Below are 10,366 nucleotides of genomic sequence, written 5' to 3'. Positions count from 1 at the left end.
ATCACACAAGTTAAGTTGCTACAGCATTCGTATTGTAACCTTATCAAAGAACTTAATAAAATATGAAAATATATATTCCCAAATATTTAATATAGGCTGGAAATTGCACGCAACCTACATGGATTTTTTTATTTATTTTGCTTTTAATAACACGCCCCGCAAATAAAGTGACAATTTCTTTCACGCCCCAACCCAACCTGCGGGTTACCCGCGGGGTCTGCGGGTTATGAGACGAGCCGCGCATCACTAGTGCTTATGTATATACTGATATGTGTTTATGCCGTTATGTTGCCCTGTATCCTTCAGTGCAACTGGCTATTCTGATCTAACTGCATATATTCACAGTTGTCGTCGCTACGGCTGCTGACGGTGTGCTGCTTTTAGTGCCGCCGTGGGATCTAGCTCTAGTTTTGAGGGCTCATTCTCTACCGCCTTTTGAGCTCTTGGTTTCGATTGCTATTAAGGAGCTCTCTCTGGGCTCAAAAAATGGCTCTGCTCCATGCCCTTGCTTCAGCTAACTGCATTGGAGACTTGCACGTGTTCTCATGGATGGTGATATTATCTGTTTCGGACCCGGCGACTGCATTGTTACTCTCCGGCCGAGACGGGGCTACGTGCCTAAGTCTCTCGCTAACGTTACATGCTTAAAGCACAGGATGTTTCTCTGCCCGCTTATCTGCTGAGCTGTCATCCTCGCGTGACACTGACGCTCAGAGCACTGTTTGCCCTGTAACAGGGCTTTGCGGATGTATGTGAATCACACGGCCGCCTTCCTTCAGTTGGGCCAGCTTTTCATGTGCTTTGGTTGCTGTACTAAGAGAAAGATGTCAACTGTCTCAAAACAGAGACTATCTCATTGGATTGTGGACGCTGTCGGCTGGCTTACACTTGCCAGGGGAAGGTTGTCCCCCCTAATATATGAGCTCATTCGACGAGGAATGTTGCCTCTTCATGGGCCTGGTCTAGAGGTATGTATTGTATTCTAGTATTTATGTTTTGCTGCTGGCTGGTCCTCTCAGAACACCTTCGCCAGATTTTACAAGCTGGATGTACCGTCTGTGGCGTCTCAAGTGCTTTCAGTGAGTTTAGTTCCTTACTCATGTATTGTGAACTGTTCTAGTTGTACGCAGTGGTTACCGCTATGCTGTTGACTCTGTGTATATGGCTACTAGTGTTTAATACAGCTGTTACTGCTAAGGCTGTTGACACTGTGTTTACTTTCATGCTTGAGTGCTTATTGTGTTGTGTCTGCCCTGGATCAGTGCAGCCTTCGCTTTCATTGCGTTTGTATATGCAAATTATGATAGGGTCAGGGATGATGTCTCATTGCTCTAGTTCTGCCTATTGGATGCGAGCACTCCTAGCGGCGCGGCTATTGGCTGACCCTCTGTCTCTTCCGTGGCTGGTGTAGCTTGGCCCCGTTTTCCCCGAGCTTGTCTTCACTACTCTCACAGCGGGATTTAATACAGTTCCAGAAGCGTAGCTACGCAATGTAGAGTTACAACTCTCGAAAGGGAACGTCTCCGGTTACTATTGTAACCTCGGTTCCCTGAGAGGCGGGAACGAGACATTACGTTAGCCGCCGTGCTCGTTGTTTGATCAGCTGTGCAGCGTTCAGTCATGATTCTGACGCAATTGTTGTGCCTATGCATTTTATACTGCCCGCGAGCCTGTCAGTATTTGAATACTTCGTGAAAATTGTCCAGCTGTTCCAAGCTGGCGTTAGCCCATAAAATTTCAACAAAAGTAGAGAAGGGAGGAGTTCCCGCAGCGTAGCTACGCAATGTCTCGTTCCCACCTCTCGGGGAACCGAGGTTACGATAGTAACCGGAGATGTTTTCTGGGTTGGTAGATGCACCGGAACTCACCAATTCACAAAATTATCGGAATGCATAGTTGATATCAAAAATTGGATGACTAGTAATTTCCTACTACTAAATTCTGAAAAAACAGAGATTCTAATTATTGGACAAAAAACTTCCACACGTAATAACCTAGAATACCGTCTAACACTTGATGGCTCCTCTGTTAAGTCTTCGTCGACAGTTAGGAACCTGGGTGTGCTCTTTGATACCAATCTTTCATTTGAAAGTCATGTGTCTAGTGTCTGTAAAACCGCATTTTTCCATCTTAAAAATATATCTAAATTATGTCATATGCTCTCATTGACAAATGCGGAACAACTAGTTCATGCGTTCATGACATCAAGGCTAGATTATTGTAATGCTCTACTGGGTGGTTGCCCTGCACGCTTAATAAACAAACTACAACTAGTTCAAAACTTGAGCCAGTACTTGAGCGAGCTCTTAACCCATTATAGTCCTTCACGTCTATTGCGATCTCAAAACTCCGGCCAGTTGATAATACCTAGAATATATAAATCGACTGCTGGCGGTAGATCCTTTTCCTATTTAGCACCAAAACTTTGGAACAATCTTCCTAACATTGTCCGGGAAGCAGACACAGTCTGTCAGTTCAAAGCTAGACTAAAAACACAACTCTTTGACCTAGCATTCACATAACACTCTATAGACTTCTATAATTCAATATTAGGCTGCTTAGATTAGGTCAGCCGGAACTGGGAACACTTCCCTCAAATCCTGAATGGCATCTACGCTAATTTTAGTGTCTTTGTTTATCCCGAGGTTTTCCCGCAGCCTGCTGGATCCAGGCCGTTTCCAGATCTGACGAAGGACTTTCGCCTGGACCTGATGACAATGCAGTGCTGAAGTGCCAACTAGCTTCTCCCTATGGAGGATCCCTATACCACTCTACAGATAAAGCGTTGTGGAATTTTTCGGTTCACGTACCTACCCAAAGTGATAAGATAAAATAAAAATTCTGCATCAAAATTTATAGACAAGTAGTTTGTTTAGGCATGGTTTGTAAGGAATTACAAACCTGCGCACATATATTCAAACGCACATAACTATAGAATCAATTCTTAATGCGCATGTGAACGCCATCAGCGTCTATCACAGGTTCACGTTTAAAGTGTGTTTAGAGAGAACGGTGTCGTCTTAGCGGCCCCTAATTTAATAACAAATGATCATTTAGACGGAAGTGAATCAATCAAAACTAACTTTAGCTGGAAAAAACATTTTTCAAGAGCCACTATAAAACCAAACCAATCTCTATTACCTTAAATCATATGTTTATATCTGTAAAGCTGCTTTGAAACAATCTACATTGTTAAAAGCGCTATATAAATGAGGATGACTTGACTTGACTTGACCGGAGACCCGATTATAGCACTTAAACACGGAATAAGTCAGACATTCATGATTTGTCCCCTTTAATGTTGGCTATAAATGTCTATAAAAAGGGATTTCAGTTTTGTTGTCTACAGGTAGCAAAATAAAAACTATTTAAGTCTTGGCGAGCACCACTAATGAATGGATAAATTTGGAGATCTGTCGAAGCTTGAATATCATCCTTTATTTAATTTAAAAAGGGAAAAGAAAGATGTGAGCAATACCAAAGTTAAATATCATTACAACCCTTTCAGGGGATCCAGAGAGAAACAAAGAAATACAAATATTATCTAAGCGAGCTTATAACCAACAGTTAAGTGTGCGAACAAAAGGTTCTACAAAAAAAAAAAAAAAAAAAAAGAGGAAAACTGCAATTTTTTTTTTTTTTTTGTGGACAGAAAAATATAGATGCAGCTAGTGGATTATGCACCTGGTTAATCAGCTATGAGCCCAGAGAATCATTTTAGAGATTGGGCAAACATCTTCCTTAGATAAGTTTGCTCAAGATTTATATTTGCATATATATATATATATATATATATATATATATATATATATATATATATATATATATATATATAAACTAACAGTTCAAATGTTCACTTCATGTGTGCACAAGTAGTTCAGCAAATAATACAGACAATTACGCATGATGTCTGTGCGGTTTCCTTCAGTCATGGTGAGCTCTAGTGTCATTCATTAGCCTTTGCAATCATCTTTCTGACATTTTTAATATCAAGTTTTAACAGTTAATTAAAAGTAGGAACCTTACTGGACCACTCTGGGTTTAAATATAGGCTACATTATACATTTAATCCATTTTTCATTGTTTAGACCACTGCTAACCTCAACTCCTACCCTAATTTCAGTGGACTTTGTTCACTTTTCCTGTTTGTTCACACACACACACACACACACACACACACACACACACACACACACACACACACACACACACACACTAAACCACATACCCATGATGCAGATGAAAGATGATGCAGTCTATTTCAATGTGACTCAGCTGCATACTGGGTCGTGGTCAAAATCACAAGTGTCTAGGTATTAATATGTGTGTAGGCAACAATACGTATGTGTTGATGTCCTTGTGCGATCTGTAAACTGTGGCTTTTGATGTTAATGTCAAGCCCCTTAACTCACTTTACTGGTGGTCTCTGCTCTCTGGTTGTAGTTACAATGACATTTAAATGCATTATGCACACTACCTTGTTTAAACCATAAATGTTTGCTAATCAAGTTATGTGCTGGCAGTGGTTTTGGTAAGGCTAGTCTCAGAACAGTCAGTTTTCCTGGTTGTGTATCATCATGTTAAAAAAATGTCATGCTTAAAGTTGCAGACACAATTCTGCCATACGTTATTTATTTATAATCATACTGTTCTACGAACAATGATAGACTCAAATTATGTAGGTTGCTATTACTTTTGATCAAATCTTATCATAAGATACATTTTACTGTACATTAAAATAGGAACTATACTTAGGAACAAGACTAACATATGACTTAGGGGTTAAAAAAAAATAGAACACCCTAGCAACCACATAGCAACAAACCCAGAATACATTTGCAACTTCATACCAATGTTCTATCATCAAAGATTTTTGCACAAGCAAGTATCACTCAAATTTTCTTTACAAAAAGAGAATTTTTTTATTTATATTTATATATATATAAATATATATTGTCATTTTAACTAAAAATTAATTTGGGATCTAAATTCCTCAGCTAGTCCAATTTAGATATAGTAGGTTAAAGTAAAATGTTCCACTGCAGTCGTCATGAATTCAAAATTAACCCTATTTACATTTTGTAGTGCACATAGTCTTGTGGTGAGCAATGAATTCGTTCAAGTTAATACACAGAAAAAAATGTGTTTGTCATAGTAATTGTTAATCAAAATCTGAAAATTTGCTGTTTCCGCTCTGGAATGGTGTTCCTTCTCTGATGACGTCAGTTTGACAGCTTGGCTTGAATATCTTTAACCTCTCCCCTCCAACTTCAGTCTGCTATGAGCGAGGGATAGAGTGGAGGTGCACTAAAGTTAAAACCCCGCCTTCTATTCAAAATTCCGTTTCACTTGGATCTATGTCACAATGCTGAGGTATAGTCGGTTGTAACTTCCGGTTTACAGGGAGTTCAATCGGACCACCCAGATGCAGTTTTTACTGATTAACTCTGTTAAGTTCACTAGGTCATTCAGTATGCATGAAAATGCATAAACCTATGTAACTGGTGTACTCATATATTTGAGTAATTATTTCAAAAACATTTACTTAAAAAAAAAATGCAAGCAAAAAAAGGTTTACCTTTACCTATCATGTACGATAGGTATTTTAAAAAACTTAAAACTTTTTAACTCTTTTGATCTTACATCAAGTGCAAAATTAAAGACCTATGAAATAAATTGGTGCCCTCTTTGTAACATATTTTGGTAGTAATTGCACTGTTAAAGCTTCCAGTACATCATCTTTGTGGGCACCACATAGGTGGTGAATGACATTAGTTGGCCTCATTTCATGTTAAGAGGACATCGTCTTTAAAATAATCCTTTTTTTAAACCTTTATTGACCCAATTGAGTTGTGTGCCTTTTAGTCCATGTCTTTCAGTTTTGAGTCTAACTACACCTATACTGTCAAAGAAAGCAGACAGGGAAAAATATAAAATGTCACACTTTTAAAAGCACTGAGGGAAAAGCTCACTATATAAAAACCTACTATAAAATAAAGCTTGACAAAAAAAAAAAAAAAAAGAAGGGGGAAAATTTAGAATACACAGTTAAGCTTTTAATTAATTGTTAAAAGATGTTTATTATTAAATCTTTGACAAGTACAATTACAGCGAACATTCAGATCTGGTTTGGTGCTGCGGCTGTGCCAGAGATAGCTGCTGTCATGGATAGGTATAAAACAGCTTCACAAACAGTTTTTTCAACCACACAGTATTTCTGTGTTACAATAATCCAAATGATTGCAGAAGTAGGATAAAAGTTTATATTTCGAATATAAAAACTGATCTCTACAGTAGAATAAATCACCTTTTGAAAGTAATTAGATGCTTCAGATAAAGATTGTGTAAATTACATTGTTACACCAGTAGAGCGACAAGTGACTCAAGAGATTTGTATTTATTCAAGAAATTTGTTCAAAAACACTGATTCATCCAGTAATGAAGTAAATGATGTGACTCAATTCGCCTACTTATACGGCCTAAAAGTATGTAGCCTATTCTTTTTGTAAAGAAAAAGTAGACACTTTTGAGTGTGTAGCAAAAGAGTAAACAAGCTTTGGGACATACAATTGCGTCTTTAACGGTTGTTCTCTGTCACATCCTGTTTCAGTAAACTGGCCTGTCAATCATCTTGTCACAATTAAAATCCTCCACATTTAATTTTCTACTGAATCGGAGAGAAATGCAGTAGCACGTTGATCTGCAGTCGAGGGTCTTTCATGCTGAGACTCTCCTCATATTGATGCATAATGATGCATTTAATTATTTTTTTTATCACTGATTAGTCACGCAAACCTTTCTGAGTCTCAACGTCGGTCGTGCATATCCACCATGTTTTGTAGTTTTTTTCGTGGTTTTAGTTCCTCCACCAAAGTGCAATGGGTTGTGGGCAATATAAGTCTAGAGAGTGCACGGATACACACTTCGAAAATCTAATGGAAATAGTAGACGATCCGGGGACTTTTGACATATTCTTTTCAACATAGTATGCTTTGGGACAGACTTATTCTAATCTCACATACTATTTAGGATGGATAGTATGGGCATTGGGATGCAGGGCAAGTCTTTGAATGACTCATTGAATCATTCCAACGATTAAAAAAACAATACTTAAAAAAAAAAAATTAAATGAGCAGCAGAAATTACTACTGTCAGAAAATCCAGTAAATTACATGTTGTTTTGTTTAGTTTTCTATTCAGAAGAAACGTGGGAGAAAAATTATCTCTATTTAAAAAAAAGCGTGATTCTGAAAAATGCAAGTGATCGAGCCAGCTCCTCCATGTCATGCAGTAATCGCGCTATAGGCTACATTAGCTCTCTTCCACACTCCCGAATCCGCCTAATAATAGGGCACATTTTTTTAACATTGGAGCGAGTGGCCATGTGTGCACCTTTCAGACAGGACGCGGAATGCGCGGCGCTGGCCACTGGGTTCAGAGTTGCAAATCAGATACAACCCGATTTGCGCGGCGCTATGCCAGAGCGCAGCAAACTATGTGTCTGTCCCGTGCTAAGAAGCGAGCGATAGCACTAGTGCTGCTAATGAATTTTGCTTTTTTAATTGCTCAGCTCAGCAAATTCCGACATACACAGAACTAGCTGTTCATCCATTTTGTTTTCCGTGCTTGTTTGGATGCCCCATTTCTATTGCCCGCGCTGGTAATGGTCACGTACAGAGCTCAGTGGCAAAAGTTGAACTGATTTTGACCGTGGCGTGCACACGAGCACGCCAATGGTGCGCACTAGTGCGCTTACGCTTTGGTCGACGCATCAACAAAACGTCCTCACACGGGACAAGCCATTGAAATTAATGTGTTTCATAGCGCAGCGCCGCGCATTCCGCATCCTGTCTTAAAGGCGCTTAAAGATGCTGCTTGAGTGTTTCAAATTATAAGCCATATTTGAGATCAATGGATGATAGGCAAACTTTTGGGTTTCCTGCCTGACATACTGTAATTACCACAATAACCCACTATTAACAGTCTGTCCCTCAATTATTGTTTTTTTTTCTTCCACCAACCGACTAACGATTAGTCGAATAATAGGGGGCAGCCAAATAAATACATACATACATACTATGTGTATTTTTTTCAAATTCCTGTTTCAATAGAAATTACACCAGCACAGTTTTGCTTCACAAGCAGTGACAAAACTGCTTATGAAGCCAGGGGTCTTTAATGCTTGCCAGTAAAGGATGACAGATTTTCAGTTGTCTTAATTTTTAAACGGTTGATTGTAAATTAACCCAAGTTGAGCATGAACATGACATAGGCAGACCCCCAGTACAAACACATCTAAAATATGTAACCTAAGCGGTGGGGATACCCTTCTTTCAAAAAACACATGAGAGACGGAGAGGAGTAGAGGGTATCTTCAAGGTGATTTAGGTTCCCTGAGTGGGTTCAGTCATTGTAGTACAGTTTCATTGTGCATCACAATGTTCATGTGGCTCTGAGAACCGTTGCGTACAGTATGCAAAACTTGACATTTCTTTCAAAGGGTGGGGGGAGCCAGTCTGGAAATTACTGGACCATTAAAGTTGCAACTGCCAAATGAGCCACTAGCACCACCCCAACCCCAACCACCAACCCACCCATCCAAAACTGTTGGCATCTAGCACTCAAAAATTACATGCACATATTCCACACATAAAACTTAGCCTAAACACGTTTAAAAAGTATATATTGTTTGTGAAAAGTTGCTTTTGGCTTACAAGCTACTTCTCTCAGTTGTGGTTTCATCAAGTAAGTGTTTCCAGAACCTGTGAGAAACCTGAGAGAAACCAGATATAAACCGAAAGTGGACTGTCAAATCTTCATTTCATTATGTTCATTCTTAACATAATTGAGCGAAACTAATGTCCATTTCCTCAGAACAGAATAGCCTATGCAGTGAACCCCTAAAGCATATCTACAACAAGACCTTTAAAACCTCGTTTGCACCAATGCAACTGTGAATAATCAGTACGCAGGTGCTCCTACTGGTGTTGAATGAGTGGGAAGAGAATAAAGTCCCGTTCACACTAAGAACGATACCAAGAAGTTAACTATAACTATATTAGCATCCGTCCACCCCAATGGATAATAGCGTTCATTATTATTAGCGCACTGCAAAGTCAGTGGATGGACTTGTTGTCAATGTTTTAACTTTGTTTAAAACTTATTGTTACAGTTCTTGTCCTTGGTGTGAACAGTCCTTAAATTTGTGTCAATAATTCTCAATGCAAGCTGAACTCAAAAGATGTCAGCACAGTCTTCAAGAAAGAAATTTAACTAAGTTCAATCATTGAAAACAAGGTAACAAACGTTGCTAATTATTCTAAAGGTTCATAAAAAAAGACAACTCTGACTCATTGTGTCACCTCATTACAAACCTCAAAATAAGAAATAAGAAAATAAAAAAAATGCTTATTAATAAAAAAAAAGCAAAAGTATAAAAGTAGCCTGCATGGTCTGTATAACATGTGAGTTATATTCAAGTCTACTAAGGCCAAATGACAATTTTGAGAGACAGAAATTAAGTCAGACAGAAAAATTATCATTCAATGATGACTCAACTGTGAGCAATTTTGGTTGTTGATATATATATATATATATATATATATATATATATATATATATATATATATATCATTTAATTGACTAATTATATTGGCCTTAACCTCTAGAGACCCCATAACACCATTGGAAAGACAGGCCTTTCCTTAGTATGAAGAAAAGGCCTCATTATAATGACAGTTTCCGTTAAAAATTGAAGTAGTGCACATCATAAACTGATAAGATCTGCAGCCTCCACTGCAATGACTGATAAGATGATTTTACTTAATTTGCACACCTTCACTTTCACTTTTTTCTTCATGGAATTGTTCTTATCTTGTGGGTTGAGTTGCTTTTGAACCAATGGCATTGAATTAGAAAAATATGATTATATCATCAGCGTGGGTACTGGAAGATGCATGAGTGCACTGGTGTATCTTTAGAGAGGTGAGATGATGATAGAAGAGGTGAGTCTTCAACAGTTTTTTTTTTTTTTTGTGAGTTTCACTTGTGGCCAGAGCGACAGCTACCTCTGCATTTCGCCTTTCCTTTCATGTTAAACTGGCTGTTTTCCATAACATGATATTTTGTGATTATGGTATGGAAAATGGGAAAGAGTGGGCAGTTGCACCAAAAAAGGGCACAAAAAAGTGTGAAAATTAAGGCAAACCTATTAGTAAAACTAAACAATGTTTCCACTATTCATTTCTATTCAGCTTATTAATCTAGTCCTGTTCAACTAAAAAAACACAAGTGATTGTTTACCTCACTCCCATGAAAAATCGTATTAGATAGAAAAAAATGTGGTGTAGGATTTGCTATGAAACTA

At 38.3% G+C, this 10,366-nt stretch overlaps 1 long non-coding RNA gene across 1 annotated transcript; it reads right to left on the bottom strand.

The window, feature by feature from the left end:
* Nucleotides 1-1,014: 1,014 nt before the first annotated feature.
* LOC143715594 (uncharacterized) lies at nt 1,015-1,583 on the bottom strand. The gene is made up of 3 exons (XR_013195830.1): nt 1,468-1,583; nt 1,208-1,432; nt 1,015-1,153 (listed from the first exon to the last, which is right to left on the bottom strand). It is a non-coding gene; the product is annotated as an uncharacterized LOC143715594 (long non-coding RNA).
* Between the last annotated feature and the right edge of the window lie 8,783 nt (nt 1,584-10,366).

Source organism: Siphateles boraxobius, unplaced genomic scaffold, assembly GCF_051911475.1.
Source record: "Siphateles boraxobius isolate OS27281-9 unplaced genomic scaffold, OSU_SipBor_1 6, whole genome shotgun sequence".
In the NCBI taxonomy this organism is placed as follows: Eukaryota; Metazoa; Chordata; class Actinopteri; order Cypriniformes; family Leuciscidae; genus Siphateles; species Siphateles boraxobius.
The sequence above is the reverse complement of the archived record's forward strand: the minus strand, read 5'-3'. Positions and strand labels throughout refer to the sequence as shown.